The sequence below is a fragment of the Cynocephalus volans genome, chromosome 2 (genome assembly GCF_027409185.1).
Source record: "Cynocephalus volans isolate mCynVol1 chromosome 2, mCynVol1.pri, whole genome shotgun sequence".
Lineage (NCBI taxonomy): Eukaryota > Metazoa > Chordata > Mammalia > Dermoptera > Cynocephalidae > Cynocephalus > Cynocephalus volans.
This window is the reverse complement of record NC_084461.1, coordinates 98591452-98606391: the sequence shown is the minus strand read 5'-3', so window position 1 is coordinate 98606391 and position 14940 is coordinate 98591452. Positions and strand designations below refer to the sequence as shown.

Genomic DNA, 14940 nt, shown 5'->3' with positions numbered 1-14940 from the left:
CATAGAAATTTATGTAACTCACAAAATCAAACAGTATACTTTAATACTACTGTACTAAAAACAGACTACCAATAAATTACTCAACTCCTCTATAACTTCAAATTCTTCAGTGAATATCCTCTTCACCCATTTACTTTAGTTGAACCCTGATGACACCACTATCTTTGCAGCTTTCTCAAGGAGACTTTTTTTCTTCTCGCATCCCATGTCCTTTAAGGCCAGGAGATAAGAATGATGGGGTGTGAAGGAGTCAAGAGAAGCAAAAGATGTGCTCCTTTCACCCAATTACCACGTCTAAACCATTTCTCCTACTTGCTTAACACCCAAGAGTTTTTGACATGCTACTCAGCTATGTATCCTCTATTGCCCCCAACATACTTCTCCACTCTTACTCCCATCATCACTCTCAGTGACTTCAAAGTCTAGGTAGATTACCCATATACTATCCCAGCTCTTTAGTTTCTTAATTTCTTCACCTCCAAATACCATCTTCTGTGATCCATTTAGGGCTTTGACATCGTCAATAACTACACCAACTCCAAATTTTACCCCAAAATCTCAATAACCAAATTTCTAGTATTTGAATCATGCCTCCTGTATAGTCCATTTCTGTGCTTATAACAAAATACATGGAACTGAGAATTTTATACAGAAAATGATATTTTTTTTTAAAAGATGACTGGTAAGGGGATCTTAACCCTTGACTTGGTGTTGTCAGTACCACGCTCTCCAAAGTGAGCAACCGGCCATCCCTATATAGGGATCCAAACCCATGGTCTTGGTGTTATCAGCTCCACACTGTTCCCAAGTGAGCCGCAGGCCGGCCCAGAAAACGAAATTTATTGCTTACAGTTTCAGAGACTAGGAAGCCCAAAGTCCAGGGGAAACATCTGGTGAAGGCTTTCTCTGGCAGTGACTGCAGTGATATCAGGATATCACATTGTGAAAATGGAGCAGAGAGAGAGCAAGAGAGCAACTTCCTCATTCATTCTCCTTTTAAAGCCCTCCAAACCACACCAATGACCACCATTTTTAATCCATTTACTACAGCATGGTCCTACAATTTAATCACCTCTTCAAGGCACCACCTTTCAATTACCATAATAGGATTTCCCACCCTCAACTGTTACAGTGGGGATTAAGCTTCAGTGATGTTGGGGCGCCATTCAATCCACAATGGAAATTCCTCATAGACATATGCTTGTGTGGTTAGCAAATGAGCTATTTTAGCTAGATTTTTCCAAATTACGTTTGATTCATGGGACCACTTTTGTTAAACTCCAACCAGTAAGATTTCCACACTGAAATATTAGATGATCAGACTTAAACAGAAAGTTGTTTATCCTCTTCTCCTATCTGCTTTTTAGTTTTTGAAAGGACAAGCTGTTCTGGAGCTTGAATGGGGGTTATCATTATGATTTAAAATCCTTAAGTGTGTCATGTTCCAGAATGCTAATATTTGATGAAAACAGAAATTAGACTCTACCATAGTAGTATAAATATTTACAGCTATGTCTGTGAAATTTTGGGTTTCTGCGAACTGCAGTTTGAAAGGATAAACAAGAAACTGGTAACAGTGATTGCCTCTGTGGGTGACTGAGGGACAGGTGTAGTAGGTTTATTTTCACTTCACACATATTCTCTAGTACTTTTTGAAATGTGTACTACATGCAGGTAATATCTGCTTAAAGATAAAACATTTTTAAGTCTGTTTTCCTGACAAAGCTGCATTTTTTATGCTTAAAATAGGAGTGATGTAAAACAACTTTAGTGCATATCTGAAACCATGCTCCTTACTTTTTTTAGCCTACCAAATAATAAGAGATAATCTTGGTATCATCCTAGTGCCTACACTTAAGTTTAAGGCCAAGAAGCAATTTAAGTGTTGCAACTCTGGAAACAACCAAGATGTTATGACAAGAAACAACCTGCTGGCTTTGGTAATATAAAAGTGAAATACGATTTTTAAAATTTTGTGTATAGACTAGTTCTAGAAAAGTTATCAGCAATAAGTGGCTCTTCTATCACTTCAGAAAACATTTGGGAAAAAAGCATAATTAATACACAGTATATCCTCATTTTGTAGACATAAAAGCTATATCACAAGAAGGTTAAGTGATTTGTCCTGATCTAGTTAAAGGCAGAGCCAAGTACTTGAATCCAGGTGTCTATTTCTACTGAGCCAAAGTCAACTATTTCTGATATAGTAATCTGAATATATTTACTGTTACCAGAGAGATTTCTTCCTATACCTGTGGTTGGTCCTTAATTTCAATAAAAACTATCTATCCTGGACAAATATAATAAGGATATGTGTACTAAGTATGAAGGAAATCATATAAAATACCCTAATTAAAGTAAATGATAACAATAGGTAATGTTAAGTAATAAACCAGATGCCTCCACTACTAGACTTACAGAGCGCCTTCAACAATTTCATTAAGAACCAATTAACAGCCAAATAAAAGATTTTAATTTGCAAGTCAGTAAAACTGAGATAGACTAGGAAAAGAACAACAACAACAAAAAATCACATACAAAATCTGCTTTTTCAGGCATATAAAACAGTACACCAAACACTGGTTACAAAAGGTAAAAAGGACTCCTTTTCCCATTCAGCTATTCAATTCCTCACATTTAACATTCTGACTGCACAATTTTCATGGTTCAAGTTGAGTCATCAAGGTCCTAACAATAATATTTAATTAGCAGGCTGTCATTTGAATTGAGATGCAGACCTTTTGTCAAAGACCTAATTCTACGCTAAATCAATAATTTCATTAACCCAATATAAACTAAAATGAAATCATAACATGGTAACTCATCATAAATATCATTAAGTTGTGGGAAAAGATTCTACTAATATGTAATTTTTTAAAAAAGTGTGTAAATTCTTCTATAAAAGTGAAATAACTGAATTTTAATACTGACATAATTTATATTGGTACAACAGTAATAATTTTTCTCCCATATGATTTGGTTTTTGAGTAAGCATTAAATTTCTATGAAAATTCGTAACTTAATTTCAACTGAGACCCAATTCAATAGTTGGTTAGAATATGTGATATCAGTGAGTATTCAACCAAATGAGAAAATAATGAAAACAGACTTGTCCAGTGTGACTTTTTCCAACCCGCAGGTTTGCTTTAACTGACAGCTAACATATCTTTAAATTCTGTTAATGTGTAAATTAATGTTTGTTAGAAAAGGCAAAGGAAAAACTCGTGTGTTGAAAATAAGAAACCATTGAAGAAATGCTATTGAATATTAGAAAAGATATCAGAGTCTCTGAAATGAAACTACAGCAAAGACAAAGATGACAGAAGAAATGAAAAGAATGACCAGAATGAGACAGGTACAATGCCACAGGACTAAATAAATAAGGGTACTAAAATTAAGCTCCTATGAACATGGAAGAATACAATAGGGAAAATGTGTTACAGTTGTGAGGCAAGCATGACAAGATTTTGGAAACAAGAGTTAGAACACTGACTAATATATTAAATGTTATTACAGTAGAATAGTATCATTCATCTACTATCTAAGGTACTTAATCTAACATAATTGCTGCTTTACAGGGGAAATTAGTGAATTAAAAATCTTCAGAAAATATATGAGTCCAATGCAGCAACAGCGTAGACTTTAACAAGTGCTGAGATGAATGCTGAGATTGATTCACATCTGAATTTATTTACAGACAGTAAACTTTAAGAAATAAAATATCAGACTCTCAAATTGAATTTAGGGAGTATAGGAGTCCTCCCTTATCCACAGTTTTACTTTCCATGGTTTCAGTTATCCATGGCCAACTGTGGTCAGAAAAAATTAAATGGAAAGTTCCAGAAATCAACAATTTGTAAGTTTCCAATTGTGCACCATTCTGAATAGCGTGATGAAATCTCCCCATCCCACTCTGTCCCACCCAGGATGTGAAATATCTTTGTCCAGTGTACCCACGCTGTAGAAGCTCTCTGCTTGTTAGTCCCTTAGCAGCCCTCTCAGTTATCAGTTTGATGGTTGTGGTATGCAGAGCTTGTGTTTCAAGTATCCTTTATTTTACTGAACGATGGCCCAAGAGCTGGCAATTCAAAAATGCCAAAGAGAAGCCGTAAAGTGCCTCCTTTCAGTGAAAAGCTGAAAATTCACTACTTAATAAGATCGTATACTGCGGTTGCTAAGACCTACAGTAAGAATGAGTCTTCTATCCATGAAATTGTGAAGAGTGAAAAAGAAATTCATGCTAGTTTTGCTGTCGCACCTCAAACTGCAAAAGTTATGGCCATGGTTTGCGATAAGTGCTTAGTTAAGATGGAAAAGGCACTAAATTTGTGGGTGGAAGACATGAACAGAAACATGTTCCAACTGACAGCAATCAGGTTCAGTACTATCCACGGTTTCGGGCATCTACTGGGGGTCCTAGCACATATTTACTGCAAATACGGGGGGGGAATACTGTATAAAACTAACTGTATTTGTTATGAATAATCAAGATGCTGTAATAATTTATCAGAACTTATTAGTTATTGATAAATCATCATCTTAGCTATGCCTGGTATAGTTCATGGTATCACAGGGCTGAAAAAAACCTCAAGAGACTGTGAAGAGAAAAAGATCTGAATTTGAGTCCCGTATAACTTTAGGTAAGCCAAGTCAAATATCTTCCCTGGGACTTCTGTTTTCACATGTTTAAAACAGAAGATGGATAAGATGGAAGGGCACATGAGAGACTTAATCATATGTAGAGTCTCTTCCAGTTCTAAAATTTTGTCCATCTCATTTCATCCTTCAGTTTTTTTGAAGGCAAGTGAGCAAATCTAATACAAAGAGCTACTTAAATCTAACATAGTGGGGAAGTGAAAGAACTACAATTAACATGAATCTTCAACTTGGTATTTTCTTCTAGCATAGAGAAAAGAGAAGGAATCAAGTAAACAAATACAGTCATGTGTTGCTTAATGACAGGGATACAGTCTGAGAAATATGTTAGGCGATTTAGTCATTATGCAAACATCAGAGAGTGTACTTAGATGGTATAGCCTACTACACACCTAGGCTATACGGTATAGCCATTATAATCTTATGGGACCACCATCATATATGCAGTCTGTTGTTTGACCAAAACGTCATTACATAGGACATGACTGTATAAGAATTCTAGGTTTCCTTATAAGAGAGCTGGCTTTGTATTTTGTTCATGCATCAATTTAACCATAAAAAGATGGAAGACATTTCATGCTAACAGCTGTAACTAACATCAAGTTAAATACCTATAAAATAAAAATATATTAGTATGTTATACTAAATTTTCAACATCCCCCACCAGAGAAGAATGTCAATTTATACAAAGACTACTATAACATAGTTTGCCTAGCAGAATTTCTAAGCTGTGTGTTTGACCTCCACATTTAATAAATTTAATCTCAGAATCCAAATGCAAATGTAAAGTATTTTAAATAGATGTGGGTAAGACTGAAAAATATTTTTTCCCTGAGATGTAAAAAAAATAAAATAAATAAAAATCACATCTACATGGCCTATAGAGAGTTGCCATGTTAATTACTGAAAATAAACACTGACTTCCAATGAGAATACTAAAGGACAAATCTGTTTGCAATACCTTATCAGCCCAGTGCATTCTCTCTCCCTCCCCACACAACCCCATTTCAAAAATGTTCCCATTAAGTTCTGCTTGCTTTCATGAAGTACAATTCCTACCACAATGTACTACCCACATGCTACATGTGTTTCTGATGTCTTCAGTCAAATAAAATATCCTCTACCTCCTCTCCTTGGGACTATTGCAAAGTAATAGGAACTAATCTGATAAATAACACATGTTGAAGAATTAAAAGGCAACCACAGCTTAATGTTTATCTTCCCCAGGTATCTCATTTATACCATAAAAGGGGCCTTAACACAGAGGAATGACTCATGTAGAAATGTCAAGTCTTCCTTGGACAAGTTAGTCAAAGAAATATTTAGATTTCCACTTGTAGAAACAGGAGACCAGACAATTCAGACCAATTATCCTTCTGAAGATAATTTTAAAAGCTAGATATTAAAATCTTCCTAAAAGGATCAAATAACTACCAACATAGTAAGCAATGAATAACCAGCTCAAATCCACTAGAAATCAAGAGCCCAGAAAGGTGATCTTAGCTTGGCTGTGCTTTGTTGTTTGTTGTCTTCACTGCAGGACTGGGGGATCAAAGCAAGAGTCTAGAACCCACCAAGGGTGAGGACTGTAGTGAAAATACCCTTGGCTTTGGGTTGAGACTCTAAAGGGCTATTCCCTAGGAGTAAGAAGGAACCAAAAGGAGACCATGGACTACGACCAATTTCAAGTCATCTAGGTGGCCCAGAAAAGTTAAAGATTTGAAATTTGTTTAAGATGGTCTCATACCCCCAGGCACTTGGCAATAGCGAACGAAAATCTTCTTTAGAGAAAAATTAACTTCATTTTATACATCAAATTATTTCTACAAAAGACATCTGAATCAGATCCAGAGAGACTTGGCAACATTGGAATTTCCAAACACAGACTGAAAATAACTATGCTTATTACATTCAAGGTGATAAAGTCAAACTTAAATATTTTTGCCAGGAACTGAAAACTTTAAGGAGTGACACAGATTTGAAAAAGAATCAAAATTCTAGTACTTAAAAATAAAATAGCCTAAATTAAGTACTTACTGAATGAGTTAACAACAGATTAGACATAGGTGAAAAAAATGTGAACTTTGAAGATGGGTCAGAAGAAACGATTTAGAATGTAGCCTCGTGGACAAAAAGAAAGAAAAAACCAGAAAAGTGGGTAAGAGATAGAATAAGGAGGTCTTAACACACTCATGGAGACTCCCAAAAGAAAAGAGGCCATAACCTCCAAATAATGACAGCAAAAATCTGAATGGTAAAATAGCCAATTAATCTAAATGGTGAGAAAGAAAACAGAATAAATAACAGAGTGGAAAAGTAAAGTATGTAGTAAGATGGGAGATTTAAATCCAACCATGTTATATAAGAGACACATTTAAAACAAGAAAATAGAAAGGTTGGAGGAAAAAGAATGGAAAAAGATATACCATGCAAACAATAATAAAAAAGAAGGCTGATGTTATTGTATTAATCCCAAACTAGACCCTAATACAAAAAGTACTACCAGAGGGGCTTGGCCAGTTAGGATTTGGATCCCCATATCAGCCAGCTGCCAAAAAAAAAAAAAAAAGAAAAGAAAAAAGAAAAAAGAAAAAAAAGTAATACCAGAATAAAAGGGGTACACTTCACAATGTTAAGTTACTGAGAAGATATAACTATTATTTATTTCTATGCATCTAATAGCATAGCCTTAAATATATAAAGGAAAAGTTGGGAGAACTACAAGGGGAAACAATCAAAGCTACATTCATAATGGAATATCTTACACACCCTTTTCAGGAACTGATACAAGTAAACAAATGATCACTAATGACACTTAAGATTTGAAATACAAGGTTAATAAACATGAACCAATGAAAAAATATAGAACACCGCACTCAATAACTGCAGAGGAAAAAAATATGATATACTAGGCCATAATGCAGATTTCAAATCTTACTTATTTATTTTATTTTATTTTTTTAATTTTTGGCGGCTGGCCAGTGTGGGAAGCTAACTGGCCAGCCCCAGATCTCAGATTTTAAATGTCTGAAATAACTCGCTTTTGAAACACACAGTGTGTTTTGGATTACACTATAATAATGTTAGAAATTAAAAACAAATTAAAAAATAACTAGAGAGTCTCCATGTTTAGAAATTGAGAATATAATACTTCCTAATAATCCAAAATTCAAAGTAGAAATCATAATGAAAATTAGGAAACATTATAAGTGAATTACAAAAACACTACATACCAAAAAATACTGCATACAAAAATACTACATACCAAAACTAGCTAAACTGGTGCTCAGAGGGAAATGCTTAGCCAAAACCGAATACATTTAAAGTGAAAAAATGCAGAAAGGTAGAACTACAAGAAACTAGCAAAAGAACAACAAAGTGAACCTCACAAAAGTAGAAGGAAGGAAATAAAGAGCAAAAATAAATGCAACAGAAAACAAACATACAATAGAAGCGATCAGCAAAATTCAAAATTTGGTCCTTTAGAAAGACTACTAAATCTCTGGTGAGTCTAAGGTAAAGCAAAAAGAGAAAGTACAAATAACTCATGTTGGACATGAAAGGGAATCCCTTCCTGCAGCCATTAAAAGAATAATAGAATGTTTATTATAAACAACTTCATGCCAGTAAATGAAAAAGTTAAGATAAAAAGACAAATTCTTAGGAGAAAAATTATCAAAATAATCACAAGACAGAAAACCTGATTTATCTTAAAAACGAGAAATCGAATTAGTAATTAAAAACTTTTCCACAAAGAAAACTCCCAGCCCAAATGGTTTCTCTGTTGGATTATAACAAACACTTAAGGAAGAAATCATTCCAACCATACACAAACTCTTCCGGAACAAAAAATGAAGGTCAGCTCATTTTATAAGGCTAGTATAAAATTGATTTCAAATCCTGACAAAGACTGTACTGGCCATCTCACTCATGAACAATATCACGGCCTACTGCATCACTTCCTTCATTTAGGTCTCTCAGCTCAAAATGCCCTTCCCTCAACAACCTATCTATAAAATAGCATTCATCTCTTGTTACTCTTTATCCCCTGAACCTATTTTATTTCAAAGTCTGTATACCACCTGATACTAATTGTGTTTGAGTATACTTCTATGTTTAGTGACTATGTACTCCACTAAAATTTAAGCTCAAAGAGAGCACACAAGCTCTGTCGTTCACTATTGTTACCACACTATTTGCACACAGCAGGCCCTCAAAATTATTTGTTGAATGAATGATAATTGTCTTTATAATAGAGGTGTATAGATTGTAAAGTTGTAGTATGATAGAGGAGCTGATAAACTTTTTAGGGGTGGGTGTTTAGGGCATCAGCAGTGATGATTTTCAAAAAATTGCAAAATCAATTATCAATGATATTCTTCATTTTACTTTATTGTGAAATGAGGGTATAAAGTCTGAAAGTGCTTCAGTAATTTGCTACCATGAGATAAACTAGCCCAAGAATGAAACCAAAACAAGGAAAAGGACAGCAGACGAATCAGAGAAATTGAGCCAAGTCCTTGATGATTTCATGTCAGCTACTAAGTGAAGCCTCAGCTGAAGTTTAACTGTAAGATCTAATCATTCCTTTTTTGTTTAAGCCAGCTTGAATTTTGGTTTTCTGTCACTTGCTATATACAGAATACAGACAAATCTCAGTAAATTCTTGCAAAAGGTGAACCATTCACCTATTTCACTGTGTGGGTGTGTAGGGGCACTGTTGGCATTTTTGAAGGGACAATTCTTTGTTTTGTGGGACCACCCCAAACATCACAGGATGCTTAGCATATCTTGCCTCTACCCATTAATTGTCAGTAGGACCTCACAGTCACTATGACAACCAAAATGTCCCCATTTATTTCCAAATGTCCCCCCGTCCCCGGGAACCACAATTCCATCTCATAATAGTTGTTATAGAGACCTGTTTCTCACATGGCTCTAACACGGATGCTTAAATGTATTTAACAGCAATCTTAAAAGAACTGAGATATACCACTCAAATATTCTAATTTTACATACTAATCCATTTTTAACCAGTCATCTATGACTATCTACATGTTTGGCTAAAATCCTATGAATAGCTTACAACAACTCTTGGCATCAACAGTGCTTTAAGTCTGCTACTACTGTCTGAAAATTCTTATATATTTAAACTTACTTCTCCATACAATACTACATAGGTATGTCACTGACACTGTCAGTTACCTTCTCTTCAGCCATTTGCCTATCCTCTTCCTAGACTGAAATGCCACATATTGGTTTTCCCGGCTTCCTGGCAATTAGGGCATGAGCATGCCAGGATGAACATCTGATACAGGACTTCTGTGAAAGGTTTACTTGACTAATCAAGAGATAAGAGGGTAAATTTCCACTGTCTTTGGTAGCTGTGTGAGAATGTGATGCCTGGAGCAGAAAAAGCCATTTGCAACCATGATAGGACAAGTCTGAGCCCAAAGGTCAGCACACCAAGGATAGCCAAGCATAAGATAGAAAGCACCTGGATCCTTGATGGTTGTACAGCTAAGGTGACTAACATGAAATCCTCCAACTATGGATTTCATTTTATGTGAGACACTGTTTAAATCACTGTTGGGTGGGTATTATGTAACCTGGGGCCTAACTAATACAAGATGACTTCAAGATCTGACAACTGACAGTGAGAGAAGAACCAATATGATGGCAAGGTTTTAAGACTGGAGGGCCGAGAGAAAGGTGGTTAGAAAAGAGAAATCAGGAGGAAGAGGAATACAAATATACACATCCATGTATAAACACACTAGGTGAGAGGAGGTGAAAAGAGAGATTTAGTTTGGTATGAGTTAAACTTATGCCAGTACATCTAAGGCAGAGATAATTAGCAAGCGGTTAAAGTGGAACTGGAGTTACACAACTGAGAAACGTCCACACAGAAATACTGATTTATATCATAAAAAAAAAGATACGATCACCAAGAGAACAAAGTGAAAAGCATACAGAACTCCGAGGACACTGGTTACCTCCCCAGGATCCATTCCACCTCCTCTACATTATGCTGCAGTCCCTATCTTTAGATGGGATTTACTCTACTGGCTAGGCCAATTAGAATAATTTGATACCTCTGGATGAATTAATTTTGTTAAATTAATTGTTATAATTAATATTGTTAAATATTGTTATAGAGTTGGAGGCACAATCTTCTACGTTTATTCAATCAGAGTAGAGCATAGAACTTTTGGGAAAAATCTAGGAGAAGAGAAGTCTTCTCTCTCCCTCTGGAAGTAAATAAAGGAGGCTGTACCATGAGCATTGCTGGTATCTTTTTATTAAGAGGGAAGCCAGCCTGAGCATAAAGCCCAAACAGGAGGACAATGCTCAAAGAATAGCCAAGAAATGGGACCTCTGCCCTGATGACCTCTGAACAAACCACTCTTCAAGCCAATTCTATCTATGCACTTGCCAATTAATTGAGCCAATATATTCTTTTTGTTTTTGAATCTCATTTGCAGATCCTAACTGATGCAGGGAACAGCTATGTTTAGGGGCAAGAACAAAGTCAAGACTAGAAAATGTGAAGAAACTTTAAGAGAAATAGGAAATCAGGAAGTACAATGCAAGAGAACCAAGAAATTAAATCATTTTATTACTACAAAATAGAGTAATGTACATTTCACAAATGGTCTAAGGAAACCAAGGATGACAGAGGAAAGGCCATTGGATTTGGTGATTAGGAGGTCACAGGTGACTCTAAAACAGCAATTTCAGTGGTGAAATGGTAAAGGAAGTCACAGTGCAAAGGACAGAAAAATTTATTAAGAATTCCACAATGCACTGAACACTTGGATGGGCACATGTGATAACTAATTCCTTTAATTACCACCCTGTGAAGTATAATATCCTACATTATAAATACAGAATAAATCCTGAGTAGTAACATGCCCACAGCCACATAACTACTAAGACTTCAAACCCAATATCAAAAAATGTACCTGCTCAAAAGCCAATGTTCTATACCAGTCACCTGGGTTGAAAGAATGAGTCTTTAAGGAAAAGAATAAAAATACTATAGCGCAGTAGACTCAGGATTCAGAATGGCCTCCTAGGGCTGAGCAGCACACAGCACTTGTATTTGGCAGCATGTATGTAGGCTAGAGAGGCAGAGATTGAAAACTGAAGGCAAGTGATAATAGACAGTTCTGGAGAAAGAGAGATGGTAAGGGATGATCGTGGACATAACTGGAGGGGGTTACTCTTGAAAAGAAGGAAGGACATTTCTTCCTCTGAGATATGAGTAAATAAGGAGATAATACTGACCTGAAGAGAGGGAGGTAGAGTATATCTCAAATAGTTGAGATTTTTCTCAGTAAAGGACAAAATCAAGTTATTTGCTATAAAAACCTCTGGGAAATGAGACAAAAAGAAACACAACACTAAAGACCCTGCAGAGAGCACTAATTGGTATGAAAACAAACCAATACCCTTACATAACAGTCTCTGGAATCCCTCAGGATTGCAGGAGTCAAAATGACAAAGCTAGTGATGAGTCTTATTTAGGATTGGGGATAAAATCCACAGAAAGTGAAGCATTCTAGGCCATCAATAAGAGCTTATTAAAAATGGATGACCATGGCATCCTGGTTATTTAGGGAAGCAAATGAAATAAGTAGTAGGCTAAAGAGCTGGATGACTAGAGAGATAAGGAAGGTTCACAGAGAGTGACATACATAGAGAGAGAACAAGGTCTGTAACAGTGGAAGAGTGACAAGTTTTAAGAAGAGATTGTGGTCAGAGATTTTTTTTTGACACAGAGCTTCAAATCATTTTGCCAAAAGCAATGAGTCACTGATTGGGGCTCAGCAGCCCCTACATTCCTACTGTCTCTTCAAACATAAAGCACAAAGTTGAGAGACAACCAGCTCTAAAAACATGCAGCCTTTGGTTGTAGAAAAGTAGACTAGCGACAAACAAATGAACTAGCTCATTCAAGAATCAAACATGAAAACATTCCTCCTTCTTTTAAACCAAACAATTCTATCACTAAAATTTAAAAATTCATTAAGAGGTCAGAAGTCTACAGCAAAGGGAAAAACAGATTATGTGTCATGAGGTAAGATGAAAAGTAAACAAATCTGTCGGGCCAATTATAACCCACATATTAAGATCTTTAGTACATAATTCTAACAGAGCAAGAGTAATTTCTGCTTAATAACTTTAGAGAGCACCTACCATAGCTTCAAGAAGATGATATTGCTCAACTTAATGTTAATTAAAAAAGACTCACCCATTTTAGGTCTCAAAGGGCAAGTTATTTATATTTTTAATCCCACTTCTACAATTTAGGGGCTCTTGACACATTATCCAACTACATGGAAAATGGAAGAATCAGCCTTGGCCACTTCCTCCGCTATCACTTTGATCCTGCAGTTTGCACTTATGAACTCTGGCAAGGTACCATGTTATTTAGGAAATTTTCTTATACTAATAATTCTGACTACCTTTGTCTCAGTAACAAAGGAGGGAGAGCTGAGACTGGCACAAACCTAACTTTTATAGAAAATATCAAGTACTACAAAAATTGTTAAGCAGCAGCAACAATCGAGAATACAAGAAATTTGAAAAGTTCTAAGTTTAAAAAGCTTTTCTCCATTTTAGTCCTTTCTAAATAAAACACAGCGCTTGTACAATCAGGATTCTAAAGCTTCAGTGGGCAACTTAAGCTAACACTGAGTAAAAGAATAAATCACTTATCCTTTCTTACGACATTACATGATATCTTACATATAAAGTCTTTTTAAAACGAAATAACACTTTCCAATGTTTTTACTAGATCTAGAATACTCACGCCCCTGCCTCAAAAGTTCAGAGACCAAAGATTTACTGCAGTCCGAAGAGATTAATGATTTAGATGAATAATCATTTGCCATTCCAAACACCATTCCTCTACTCTGAGTTCAATGGGTCAAGGAGTCAGACTCTCCAGCACCATCCCAGCAATGCCCTAGGAACTTGATTCCCTCACCGACGTGAACAAAATTCACTGGCCTCTGGATAACAAGCATTTTCTTTGTAATTCCACATGCCAGGCTATAGGGTAATCTTCCCAGAGTTAAAAACTTTTAAAGGAAGCAAGAGGGTCGAAACGAGGAAGATGAGGAAGCGACTAAAATAGAAGGGACGGAAGACCCACCCACCTAACGCGAATAGGGGCACCGCTTGCAGGGGTGAAGCTTCAACAGGAGCCCGGGGAGGTGCGGAGGGAGGCGGGCGTCGCGACCCCCCACCACTGTGTGAGAATGGAAGACCTGCAGAGCTGGGGGCCAACTAGAGGCCTGAAAGGGGGCGCGGGGCGGGGAGGGGGTGGGACGTGGAGACAAGAGAGCCAGAGAGTCTGGACGGGCTTCAAAGGGTCCCGAGCAGCGGCGGGGCAAAGACGAGCTTTTGCCGGGGGAGGAGACGCCAGTACTCGCAGCCTCACTCACCTGCTAGATCCTCGCCCCGCGGCCAGAAGCACGGGCGCCGCCTGTGCGCTTCCTCTCCTGCCGGACACAGCCCCTGCCGCTGCCGGAGCCCCAGGACCCGAGAGGTTGAGGGTAGTACTGAAAAGCAGGCAAAGCGGCGACCGGACCTGAGCCCAGGGAGGTGTACATAGGGAGCGCCGGGGGCCCAGAAAGGCAACTCCGTGCTTCACCTTCCTCACCAGTAGTCAACAACCCTTCCCGGGAACAGCATCGCGCCAACCCCGGCCCGCTGCTCCCGGGCCTTGGCCCGCAGCTCCCCCCCAGCAGCAGCCGGGTTTCCGGCGGCCACACTCCGCCTCCTCACTACTTGGCTTCCGCCATCTTGTTGGAGGCGGAAAGAATACAGTGCGCACGCGTGAGTGGAGGTGCTGGCGTCCCACTACCAGAGGACAAGAGGACTGTAGTGCGCAGGCGCATTGGCTCCTGCGCTCTGGCTGCTGGGTCCTTCCTCGCGGCCGTGACCTGTGCGCCATTGCTACGTGGGAAGCCAAGCCTCCTCTCCTTTCGTGTACTATACTGCATCCGAATTATTACTAGACCCTTCTGCACACACTACAGTTTCTTATTCTGCAAATATCTATCGAGCGCCCACTCCGTGCCAGGCCCCGGGCTAGGCGCTGATGATAGATGAATTAAAACTTGGCTCCAGCCTTAACGGAGCTCATAATCTAGTGGAGAAGACGGAGACCAACGAGTTCTTATTTTGTAGTGACGGTCCCTCCGCCCCATCCCACTCGAATTTTAATTCAAAACATCTTTTCCAGGAAGTCCTCCGTGATTGTCTTACACA

At 37.7% G+C, this 14940-nt stretch overlaps 1 protein-coding gene across 6 annotated transcripts in view; it reads right to left on the bottom strand.

Annotated features, from left to right (window-relative positions):
- Positions 1–14448, bottom strand: part of APC (APC regulator of WNT signaling pathway) — a 121338-nt gene extending 106890 nt beyond the window's left edge. For all 6 annotated transcript variants that reach the window (XM_063087820.1, XM_063087823.1, XM_063087824.1 and 3 more), the window contains exon 1: positions 14112–14448. The gene's annotated coding sequence lies outside the window, so the exon portion shown is untranslated. The remainder of the gene's footprint in view (positions 1–14111) is intronic.
- Between the last annotated feature and the right edge of the window lie 492 nt (positions 14449–14940).